The sequence below is a fragment of the Alnus glutinosa genome, chromosome 13 (genome assembly GCF_958979055.1).
Source record: "Alnus glutinosa chromosome 13, dhAlnGlut1.1, whole genome shotgun sequence".
Lineage (NCBI taxonomy): Eukaryota > Viridiplantae > Streptophyta > Magnoliopsida > Fagales > Betulaceae > Alnus > Alnus glutinosa.
This window is the reverse complement of record NC_084898.1, coordinates 4,700,543-4,711,895: the sequence shown is the minus strand read 5'-3', so window position 1 is coordinate 4,711,895 and position 11,353 is coordinate 4,700,543.

Genomic DNA, 11,353 nt, shown 5'->3' with positions numbered 1-11,353 from the left:
CTCATGCGTAACAATTCTGCATTTAAGTCTTCAATCTGGGCTTCCAACGCTGCTATGCGATCTTGATCTCCATCCCCCGGGGGAGGGTTCAGTGGAGGCTGCAAATTATTCTGAATAGCCGGTTCCTGTGGGGCCACGGGCTGTCGATTGGTCTGGCTTCCGGAACGTGTGTTCATCACCATGCTGGATCTTCTTTTTTTATGAGGAACGAAAAATCGTTTCCCACAGACGGCGCCAAACTGTTGGTACAGTTTCCGGTATGGTGTGAATCTGCACGTTCCTTTGATGTTCTTCACGCTTCTCAATAACTCTGCAAAACAACAAAACCTAGGGACCCTTCCGGGGGTCCCGCTCCGATGCCTAAGTTAGCTTCTGTGAGAGAAATAATGCTCTGTGCATAAAAATTGAGACTTAGTTTATACCTGGGGTATGGGCCTATTTATAGGCATAGAGGTGGAGTCAAACCTGGATTAGGACTCCTGCTCCTTGTTGATCTAGAACTGCTGTCCGAGTTCTAATTGGACTTCAATCCTTTACTAGACTTCTAATTGGATATCTTCTTAGACTTCTGATCTGACATCTTCTTAGACTTCTGATCTGATATCTTCTTAGACCTCTGATATGATCATTATTCTTATCTTATCATTATTCTTATCTGTTTGGACCTATTTGACTTTTGAATCTTCTCTTTGGATCGGGTTGAGTGGGATTTATCCCCAACAGTTTTGTTTCCATCTACGCAAAAACCTCCTTGTTGTCTGTGTGTGTGTTTCACATCCCAGAAAAAGAAGCCAATTTGTCGCCAATAACTCTCTCCAAGACTCTAGTGGTAGCTCTCATGGCCGTTCTTTTCACCCTAATCTCTCTCATTCGAGTGGCTCATGCCATGCAAGCCGTCGAAGCCCCACCTCCCCAGCAACCTTCGTCTCTCCATGCTTGTCCTCAGCTTTCCTCATTGTCGTTGTGGCTCTCGTGTTCGAATAAGTAACTCATGAGAGCTTCATTAGTTGGTTTGGTGAAACTCAGCAGAAAGATATTGCAGAGCTCCATGATGAGATTGCAAAGATAATAAAGGAGGAAAGAAGAAAACAAGGGAGATAGCTTAGCTCTTTTTCGCATACTTTTCCTTATATTTTGGGTTAAATACCTCACAAGTACATGTGGTTAGGCCCGAAATCAAAAAGCCGCTTCGGTTTCAAAAAGTGTCACAGGTAGTACCTGTTGTTAATGAAAAAACTCAGTTAGTACTTCCATCTGTCCTCCTTTCATTTTTTTAACGGTCCTCCACGTTATCCACCTTAAAATGCTGACATTTGTCCCTCCTTCCACGTATTTTGTCCAACTCAAATTATTGCACACCACTTAGGATGCAAAAAATAAAAATCAAAACTTGAAAAATTGGGGGGCTTTCAAGTACAAAATTTTTTTTAAAAAAAATAATAATAATAATTCAGTAATTTTCTTATTATTTTGCATCCTACATGGTATGCAATAATCCGAGTTGGAAGAAATACGCGGAATGAGGGATAGGTGTCAGCACTCTAAAGTAGGTGACATGGAGAGCCGTTAAAAAAATAGACAGAGGACATACAGAAATACCAACTAGGTTTTTTCATTAACCACAGGTATCACCTGTGACACTTTTTGAAACCGAGACTAAGGGTGGGCATCAGTTCGGTAGGCGGCTAATTCGGTCGGTGCAATCGATGAATTTATTTCGGTTAAGTAGGCCAGGTTAAGCGGTTAATAGGCAGTTGGTTAAGTCAGTTAAGCGGTTAATAGGCGGTCGGTTAACATGGGTAATGAAACGACGTCGTTTTGATTTTTTTAAAAAAAAAAAAAAAAAAAAAAAAAAAGAAAAAAAAAAAAAGAGTTCAGACGTTTCGTTCTTACTAAAACGACGTCGTTTCGTTTTATGTCGGCTCGGTTAATCGGTCGAAATAAAAGGCGGTTCGGTTCGGTTCAGACCGATTAAAAGGCGATTCGATTTGATTCGGTTATTGCTTAAAAAGGCGATTCGGTTCGGTTCGATTTCCGAACCGACTTTCGGAATAAAATTTTATACCGACTACTGAACCAAAATTAGTTGGTAGGCAGTTCGGTTTGGTTCGGTTCGGTAAACAGTTGGTAGGCAGTAAGCGGATAATTTGTCCACCCTAACCGAAACGGCTCGGGCCTCCACAGGTACCTGTGAGGTATTTAACCCTTATATTTTTATTTTTCTATTATGGCTACACATGATTTATTGTGCTGGTCATACTTTGTAACAAATTGTCATGTTATTTACTAGTCTTTTATGTTTTAAACAAACAAACAAAAAAGACCATGTGACCTATATTTGGCCTATGCAGTGTATCTTTTGGTCTTTTGTTGGCCCAATCATTTGGGCTACAGTTTGCCCTATTTTTTACCCATTACTGGACCATTTATCGGCCCAAGCTAGCCCTAATATATGGCCCATATAGTTGGCCCTGTTTTTGCTCATTGTTTGGGCCAAGTTATTCGACCTATTATGTGGCTCATTTGGGCCTATTGTTGTTAAAGACTCTCGACCACCATTGTCAGCCACTACGATCTCCAGCCACCACCAACTCTGTCGATTGTTAGGCCACCATTTCTGGCTGCCACCATCTCCAGCCATTCTTTGGAATATGTCATCGGCCGCCTCTATCTCCTTTCCATGAAAAAAAAAAAAATCCAACTCAAGATTCCACAAATTTTTACATTGAGTTTGAGGAAATCTTAAAATATATTGTCAAATATGAATACATCAAATCTGGTATACTATAATTGATTTCATATTTGATTCTAATCTCCTACCTTTTAGGTAAAGTATTCAAATTTGATTTGATATTATCTCTACCTACCATACTTGTATTATCTTCACCTACATCAATTCTCTTATAAATATAAGTCTTTTGTATTAAAATTATTATCAAGAATAAGAACAAGATTTAACCCTTTTGGGCTCTTCCCTAGTAATAGATGTATGAGTCTAACACCGAACCACCTATAAATATTTATCTCTAACTTTTCTCTTTATTCCGTTTTCGTATTTTATTTCCATTTCATTACAAATTTCTTCCTGAACTTAGTAAGGTTTGTGACATGGACTGACTGAAATTGTTTTATTCATTTGAAAAAAAAAAAATTGTTTAGTTTGGATGCCAGAAACAACACGTGATGAACGGTGGATATTCTAATGGCTTAAAAGTGAGAATCTTCCCAACCTTGTGCCATGTGCTGTTTGATTATTTATTGGTCTCTAGACATGATTATGCCCATCAGGCTAGGGCTGCTGATCACTTTGCTTTTATGGTTTCTTTCGACCAAAAGAGAAAAATAATGGCATGATTTATAATAAACATACTACGACGACAGAAACAAATTAATCTAATAGTTTATAGTTTAAAGGTACTTTTCATTTTTGGCCCAAAAATATAAAAAATTAATAAAAAGTATTCCCACTTGAATGGCTGAAATATCACAGATGTGTCAGAAAATTATTACGAAAATAATTTTGCTAATGAAAGAAAGGATAATGCATCGGACTAGTAATTTTTGACATAATTTATAAACTCAATATGAATTTAATACGAAATTATAGAATTAAGATTGAAGAGTCTGGCCCATTTAATTAAATGAGTCGGGTTAAGGTTGACCTATTTAGTCTTATACATATGCTTCGACACGCGACATAATATCAAGTAATTTTTTACATAACTCGCGAACCCAAACAAAATTATAGGGTTCGGATCGAGGGATTTGACCCATTTAATTAAATGAGTTGGGTTATGGCTAACCTATATAGTCGTATACCCATATCTCAACACAACATAAATCTGACACGCGAATACGAATTGCCACCCCAAGGAAAAATTGCATTTTTTGTCTTTGGAATTTTGGTCGAGATGGATTTTCATTTACAAGATTTAAAAAATCATAATTTTAAACAAAATTGCGAAAAGTGTTCCATTTCAAAGTGTGTTTTAAAAAAAAAAAAAAAAAAAAAAGGCGGTTTGAAAACTTCAAAGGATCTACATTTTTGCAAAGCAAGCAATGGGGTAAATTTTTTTAAAAAATATTATTTTAAAGGCCGAACCATAATTTTATCAAATACTTAATTGTATTTGTAAAAATCATATTTTGATTAACTGCATAACCAAAGTTAATAGGACAAATATTTCCTTCCCAATTGAATGGGAGAAATTTTTTTAAACCTATGTTTTGTTTGTTTTGGTGTAAAATAGTTTATGTCGTATAATATATTTTGAAAAGTCATTTTTTAAAAAAATAGTTTCCGCCGAAAACATTTTTCAGTGTTTGACGCGTACGGAAAATCACAAATATTTTTTATATTTTCATTCAATCATATTAATTTATAAAAATCAATTTTTATTCACAATATAAAAATATTAATGTAAAATAATATTAAAAAACAACTAAAAAATTATGTTTAACTAAGATATACACATTAACTAACAATAATCATATATTTTACAAATCGGGATTATTTTAAAAAATTATTCAGTTATCCCCTATCATTTAATGATTATTAAGTTCATTAATTTCTCTAAAAAAAGTATACGAAAATGACAAGTAATATATTATATATACGTAGTAGGCCACCACGACATAATAGTTTGGTCGTACATGACGTTTACGCTTACGACATAGTAATTGTCTTTGGCGCTAATGTTTACGTAGTAATTGGTAGTTCGTTTTGACGATAAACATGACTAGTTAGAGAAATACTACAGGTACAAAAACTTTTACAAGGGAAGCTTATAAACTGACGTGGACGTCAGTTTAATAGTAAAATTATTCAAAACAAATAGATAAAAATACCCTTCGGTCTCTCCCCCCTCTCACCGGTCCGGCCATCGGATTTTTGACCGGATCCGGCCGAAAACCCACGCTCGGCCAACGTGGGTTTGAGAGTTCCGGTTGGATCTGAGAATTCCGAGTGGATCTGAGAGTTCTAGCTGAAACCCACTCTCGGCCAGCGTGGGTTTGATAGATTCTGCCGGATCTTACATCCGGCTTAATCCCACGCTCAGCCAAATCTCATTAGATCCGACCGAAACTCAAAGATCCAGCCATATCCCACGCTCGTCCAGATCTCTTTTTCCGGGCAGATCTCTTTGAGAGATCCGACCGAATCCCACGCTCTGCCGGATCTCATATCTGGCCAGATCTTCGGGCGTGCTAGCTGCCGATGATTAGGGCCAAGGGTTTTCCGACATGGCTGGAGGACTGGCTGTCCGGCGAGCTGGATTTTTCCAGTGATGGGAAAGAGATCTGGATCAGCATTTTTCTTAGGTGTAGCTTTTTGTGGATTTGAAAGGGCATTTTCGTCTTATGCCAAATGCCACATCAGTTTGTAAATGTCCCTTTTGTAAAAGTGTTAGTACTCCTAGCATTTCTCGACTAGTTATAATCGTCAAAGACAATGAACATTCAAGTATTTTGAAATCGGATTCTCTCACCATCTCATAAATACTTCTTTACGTTACGGTGTTTATGTCGCGTACATTTTCATTAATGCTCCGTTTGTTTCGACATAAAATTGTATGTTTTCGTTGTAAAATAGTTTTAGAGAAATCATTTTTCAAGAAAAAAAAATTTCGTCGAAAGCATTTTTCGGTATTTGGCGAGTACAGAAAATCACAAATATTTTTTATATTTTCATTCAATCATATTAACTTATAAAAATCAATTTTTATTCACAACATATAAATATTAATGTAAAATAATATAAAAATCGCTGGTGACGAGATTTCGTCACTGACCGGCAGGATTCCGGCCACTTTCACTACTATTGCCGGAATCCGCACAGTTTCGTTAGAATTTGGGTTTGACGAATTCCGTCGAAAACGACCAGAATCTGGCCATTCGTACCGGAATTCGGCCAGTAGGCCGAAAGCCAACGGTTCTGGTCAAAATCCCGCCATTCTGGCCAGATCCTGGGGCCAGCTGGCTGAGATCCAACCATTCTGGCCAGATTCCAGCCAATCCAACCATTCTGGTCATTGAAATTTAGGCTGACCGGATTCCGGTCCCCGGAATCCGGCGACAGTGACCGGACGTTGTTGGATTCCGACACCGGCCAGATTCTGGTGGTGGTCGACTGATTGAACGTAAAGGTTGACTACATCGTTTAAAAGATGGTCAAATGCGTCTACTGTCCGAGAAAAATGATTACGCTTTTAAAAAACGTAAATCATTTTTCGAAATTTACTAATAAATTTTGGTCAAACGGAAATTATTTTTCAGTTGACTATTATTTTTCGCCCCCACTAGGCCACTAAACACCAGATGTTGAGACAGTTTCCGGTAGGTGACGTGTCAATCAGATATTTGTCTTGGTTGATGTACTTCTCGGCTTTATTCATGAAACCGTCTAGATTCTGTGGAGGCTTTCGGGCTATATCAGCCATGAGAGCTCCATCTTTCCGTATTCCTTGGAAGAGAGCTCCATATATGAAATCGTCGGTGGGGGTCTCAGCTTCAAGCCTCGCCTAATTGAATCTCAAGAAGAAGTTTCTGAGAGATTCCTCTGGTCCCTGGTGTAATGACATCAAGGACCCGGAAGGCTTCCTTCTAACCCTCCCGGCCATGAACTGCGTTAGGAACATCCTCCCGAGGTCATCAAAGTGACGGATGGAGTTTGGAGGAAGCTTCCGGAACCAGTCACGAGCATTATCCGAGAGGGTCAGAGGGAAGGCTCAACAAGCTACCATCTCGGGCATTCGATGAAGGTCCGTGTGGGCACGGAAGTTGTCCAGATACTCTACAGGATCTTCAAGGCCTGTATAAAACGGAATCTCTGGGATTTTGAACTTCTCGGGGAGACGAATGTTGGCCACATCATCGGTGAATGGAGAAGTGGTTTTTTGTAGAAGATTCTCGACTAGGGAGGCTTTTCCCTTGTCATTCCGTTCTATAGCTGCAGTCAGAACATTGCATCTTTGTTCTAGCCGGGTGATCATGCCTTGCACTGCCCTTTCTGCCTCGGTTTGAGGAGGAGGAAGGTGCATGGGAATTTCTTCTTCACGGTTGTTTCTTTCTCCGGATTCCTCGACTCGGCTGCCTCCGGGTCTTTCATCCTCCCGTCGCTCTCTAATATGACTATCGTGGACCTCTTGGACTTCTGGATCTGTGACTGCCCGGTGGATTTCTAGAACCCGAGCCTGGAGAACAGCATTCATAGTCGCCAAATCCTCAATACTTTTGGCCATTTGCTCGATCCTCTCACTCATCCGGGTTAGTTGGGGATCGTTTGAGTTTCCTTCTTCTCGGGCATTTATATCATCCCGAGATGCTCTGTTCGCTTCTGATCGAGTGTTCACCATAACGGATTTGTAGTAGAGAAACAACACAAGTCTTTCCCACAGACGGCGCCAAACTGTTGAGACAGTTTCCGGTAGATGACGTGTCGATCAGATAATTGTCTTGGTTGCTCCTGGTCCACCTGAAAAACAAGGCTGCATCGGGGGGTTCCGACAACCCCGCTCCGATGCTTAAGTGAGTGTATGGTTTTGAGAATAAATGCGCAGAATAATGCCAAAAAGATTGATTAGCATGTACCTTAACATCTGAAGAGGTTCTAGTATTTATAGAAGTTGAAGAGCGGTTCAATTAGCCTCTCAATTCGTGCACGAGGCGGTTGGAGGAGACGTGGCCCCGGATGAACGGATATTCCAGGTTCCACTTACCTCGGAGGGATCATCAAGTTTCATGACGTACGTCGTGTCCCTTAGATTCCGGGTACTGCCGAGATATACGCAGATGTGGATATCAACTAGCATTTGAGTCGCCAATTCGGGCCAGTTGTGACATATTGGGCCCAAGTGATCTTAACGGGCTCGGGTGGATTATGCTCTCTTTAATATTTGGGCCTGGTCGGGTGGACCAGAGTGGGCCTAGTTCTCGGGTTGGGCCCAACGCCCGAGAAGGTCAATATTTTTCCCAACACCAGAAAATGCCGAAATCATTTTTTAAAACCCATTTTACACCAAAACAAACGGAGCATAAGTTGACGATCTCTATCTATCGTTGATGTTTAATGATGAATGAATTGAAACATGTCAACTCAGCGAAAACGCATGCAAAATAAATAGGGGTGGGCGCGGGCCGGATTGGGCCGGATTTACATGTTTCCCACAACCCGCCCCGCAATGAACAGGTTTGAAAATCAAGATCCGCAATCCGCATAGTGAATGGTCAACCCGCTGGGCCTTGGGTAGTGCGGATCGGGACGGGTTCATGCTGGTTCGGGTATTTTTTATTATTTTTTTTTATGGGCCCAAAACCAGAAAAATAATTCACAATCTTGTTAACCCAATTCAAAATTTGAAAATCCCAATTGAATCAACCTCACCAGCAAACAATAACAAGAAGGAAGAACTAGAATTACCAACAAACCTAACTGTAAATAACTTTTTTATTCTTTTATGTGATTGTAGATTGAATGAGTATGTGTATGTGAGAATGTAGAGATGAAAATGTATATAAAAATGGAATAAGAATAGAGATGAAATGGATAGTGCAGAATTTAATGAAATCAAAGGTACACAATTTGGACAATTCGTGAATCTTATAATTTTTTTGGAGAAAATTTGATGAAATCAAAGGCATACCCCTAGTCATGATTCTTATAATTTTTTTGGGAGAAATTTGATGGTACGAGTATAAAGAAATTGCGGGGCGGGGCGGGTGTGCGGGTGAGAAAAAATTTAATACCGCAACCCACCCCATAAATCACGGGTTGGCATATTTAAGATCCGCACTTTTTTATAAATGTGTTATATCCGTTATTGACGGGGCGGGTTGGTGCGGGGCGGTGCGGGTTTGCGGGTGCGGGTGGGTTTTGCACACCCCTAAAAATAAACACCAAAATGCAAAGAAACAGATAAACTCTTCTTGGATTAGACTTTTGCTCCAATAATTGAAGACATTCACCAACAGTTTCATCTTTTTCAAAGCTAGACTGCCTCTAAAGTTTTTCTCAGAGTGGTAATCACCGGGCACATCAAGTCGCTAAATAGGCCGTTTTCAATTTGTTTATTTGGAAACATTCCAAGTTATTCTCCTTGTTTTTCTACTATTCGTATCAACGGTGAGAAATACCCCCTTATAATTTTCCTTGTTACCCTTTGAATAAAAAGAAATTATTAAGTTAAGAAAAGTTATATTTCTAAAGGGTTAGTGATGTGTGTTTTAAATAGTACTCGCAAGCACACGAATCGTTTGCAATATAGTGTGTGCAAGTGCGAGGTCGAATCCACAGGGAAATGGTCAAATATTGGTGTCTTGCTTAATCAACCTCATTTTAACCTAGTTCCAAAGGTTTGAGAATTAATTCAAGAACAAAAGACTAAATAAAAAGGATGGAATGAACTATGAAAATTAAAAGGAACTAAGGTTAAGGAATCCACCAAACCAAATCCTACAACTCACACTCTTGGTTTCCACTTGAACACCCAAATAACATTAAGCTTAGGGTGTTATTCAAGTTTCTCAACCATAAACCCAAGAACCATTAAATGAATCCAACACATTGACAAATCACAAAGGGTACCGATTGAAATCAAAACATCCAATGTATCTTTCAATCACAATGGATATCATCATTCAAACCGATAAAACAATGTATTGGTCGGTTGAAACACATAAAATGTCCTCTACCCACTACTAACCACATTCATTGCAAAAGATAAAGCTTTAAATGAATGGAACTTGAACAACTAACATGATATATCATTAAATGTGCAAGTGGTACAACAAGATTGTGAGTGTCATCAATGGAAAGGTTTCATCATCAACCCTAGTTAAGGTTACTAGCCTTCCATGACTAAGAACACCACAAGAAAATGATGAACAACCATGGAAATGAAAGAAAAGCTCTACAAAGAGAAAGTATCTGAAAATAAACTACTGAATTACACTACAAGAAGCACGAAATTAAACCTATCTACAGAGTTTCTGCTCTATTCTTTCCTCTCCTACTCTCTATACTACTCTCTCAACAAGGGGATGGCTATGGCTTTTATAGAAGAAAGTCATGGCAAGAAATGACTCCTCTACCCTCCTCTAGGGTTCTTCTGCAGCTAGAGACAACCCCAAACACGAAACCAGCGTGTTCTGCAGCGGAAATCAGAGGGAGGACTGCTTTTTAGCTTCTGATTGGGCGCTCTGGCGCGCTCTGCAAAAGCAGTTTCTGGGAAAATTCGATCGATCGACTTTTATTTCGATCGATCGACTTCGGGCAAATATTCGATCGATCGAATTTTAAGTTCGATCGATCGACTTTGTCAGGGTCTCCGAATTTCCAGTTATTTCTTTATGAAATTTGTCATTCCTCTCTTATTGTCTTACAGAAAACACAAAAACTAGCCAAAACATTAGAAAATAACAAGGCTAAAGGTCTAACTAATGCAAATCAAGGGGTCCAAATACACCATATTTGGCACTCATCAGTTAGGATTTTGTAGGATAAATTAAAGTTTTTTTTCCTACCTGTGTGTTAGAATAATTTCTTCATACTCATTCTATTTAATTGGCATATATTTAAAATGCATGTAATTCTCACATTTATTATTAGGGATAATTGCACCATTGGTTTTTGTGGTATGTCATAATTATTTTTCACTCCCTATAATTGAAAAAGTTCATGGGAAGTTCTTATGGTTAGTAATAATTATAAATCGATCCCTAGAATTAAATTCCATTAAAAAATTTAACAGATTCTGTCAAATGTCATGTCAGCACCACGTGTCGCCAATAAGATGACGATTAGTTGGACATCGCTTGCTAGCCACTACTCGGTTTCACCTACCACCTTCAACCACCCTCAAACCCAACTAATCGTCAGCCACTACCCGACCCTACCAACCATCGGTCGCTGCCTAGTACAAGTCATTACTAATCACCTTCCGGCTCAGCCTACCGTCGGTAGCCATATTCAGGGATTCTTTGTCATCATCGCCACTGTCTCCACACGATCCTTCGCTTTCACCAACCTCTTTCGCCGCTGTCACCAGCCTCCGTTCACTATCATCTTCGACAGCCACCCATGCAGGAGACTACAAATACGAATTATTTTCTTCTTCTTCTTCTTTTGCCTAGAAAAAAAATGGTTTTTTGATATATTATTTTTATAAGTAGCGGTATTTTTGAAAATTTGGTTGAAATCTATTCCATTTCAATTTAAAAAAAATAAATAAAAAATAAAAATTGATCATTCTTGTATTGTGACAAAACAAATTAATAAAAATGATTATTTCATTCTAACCTTTTGCATCCCTGATAATATTCATTTTTATTTTTAAGTAATCATGGTTCCAATATT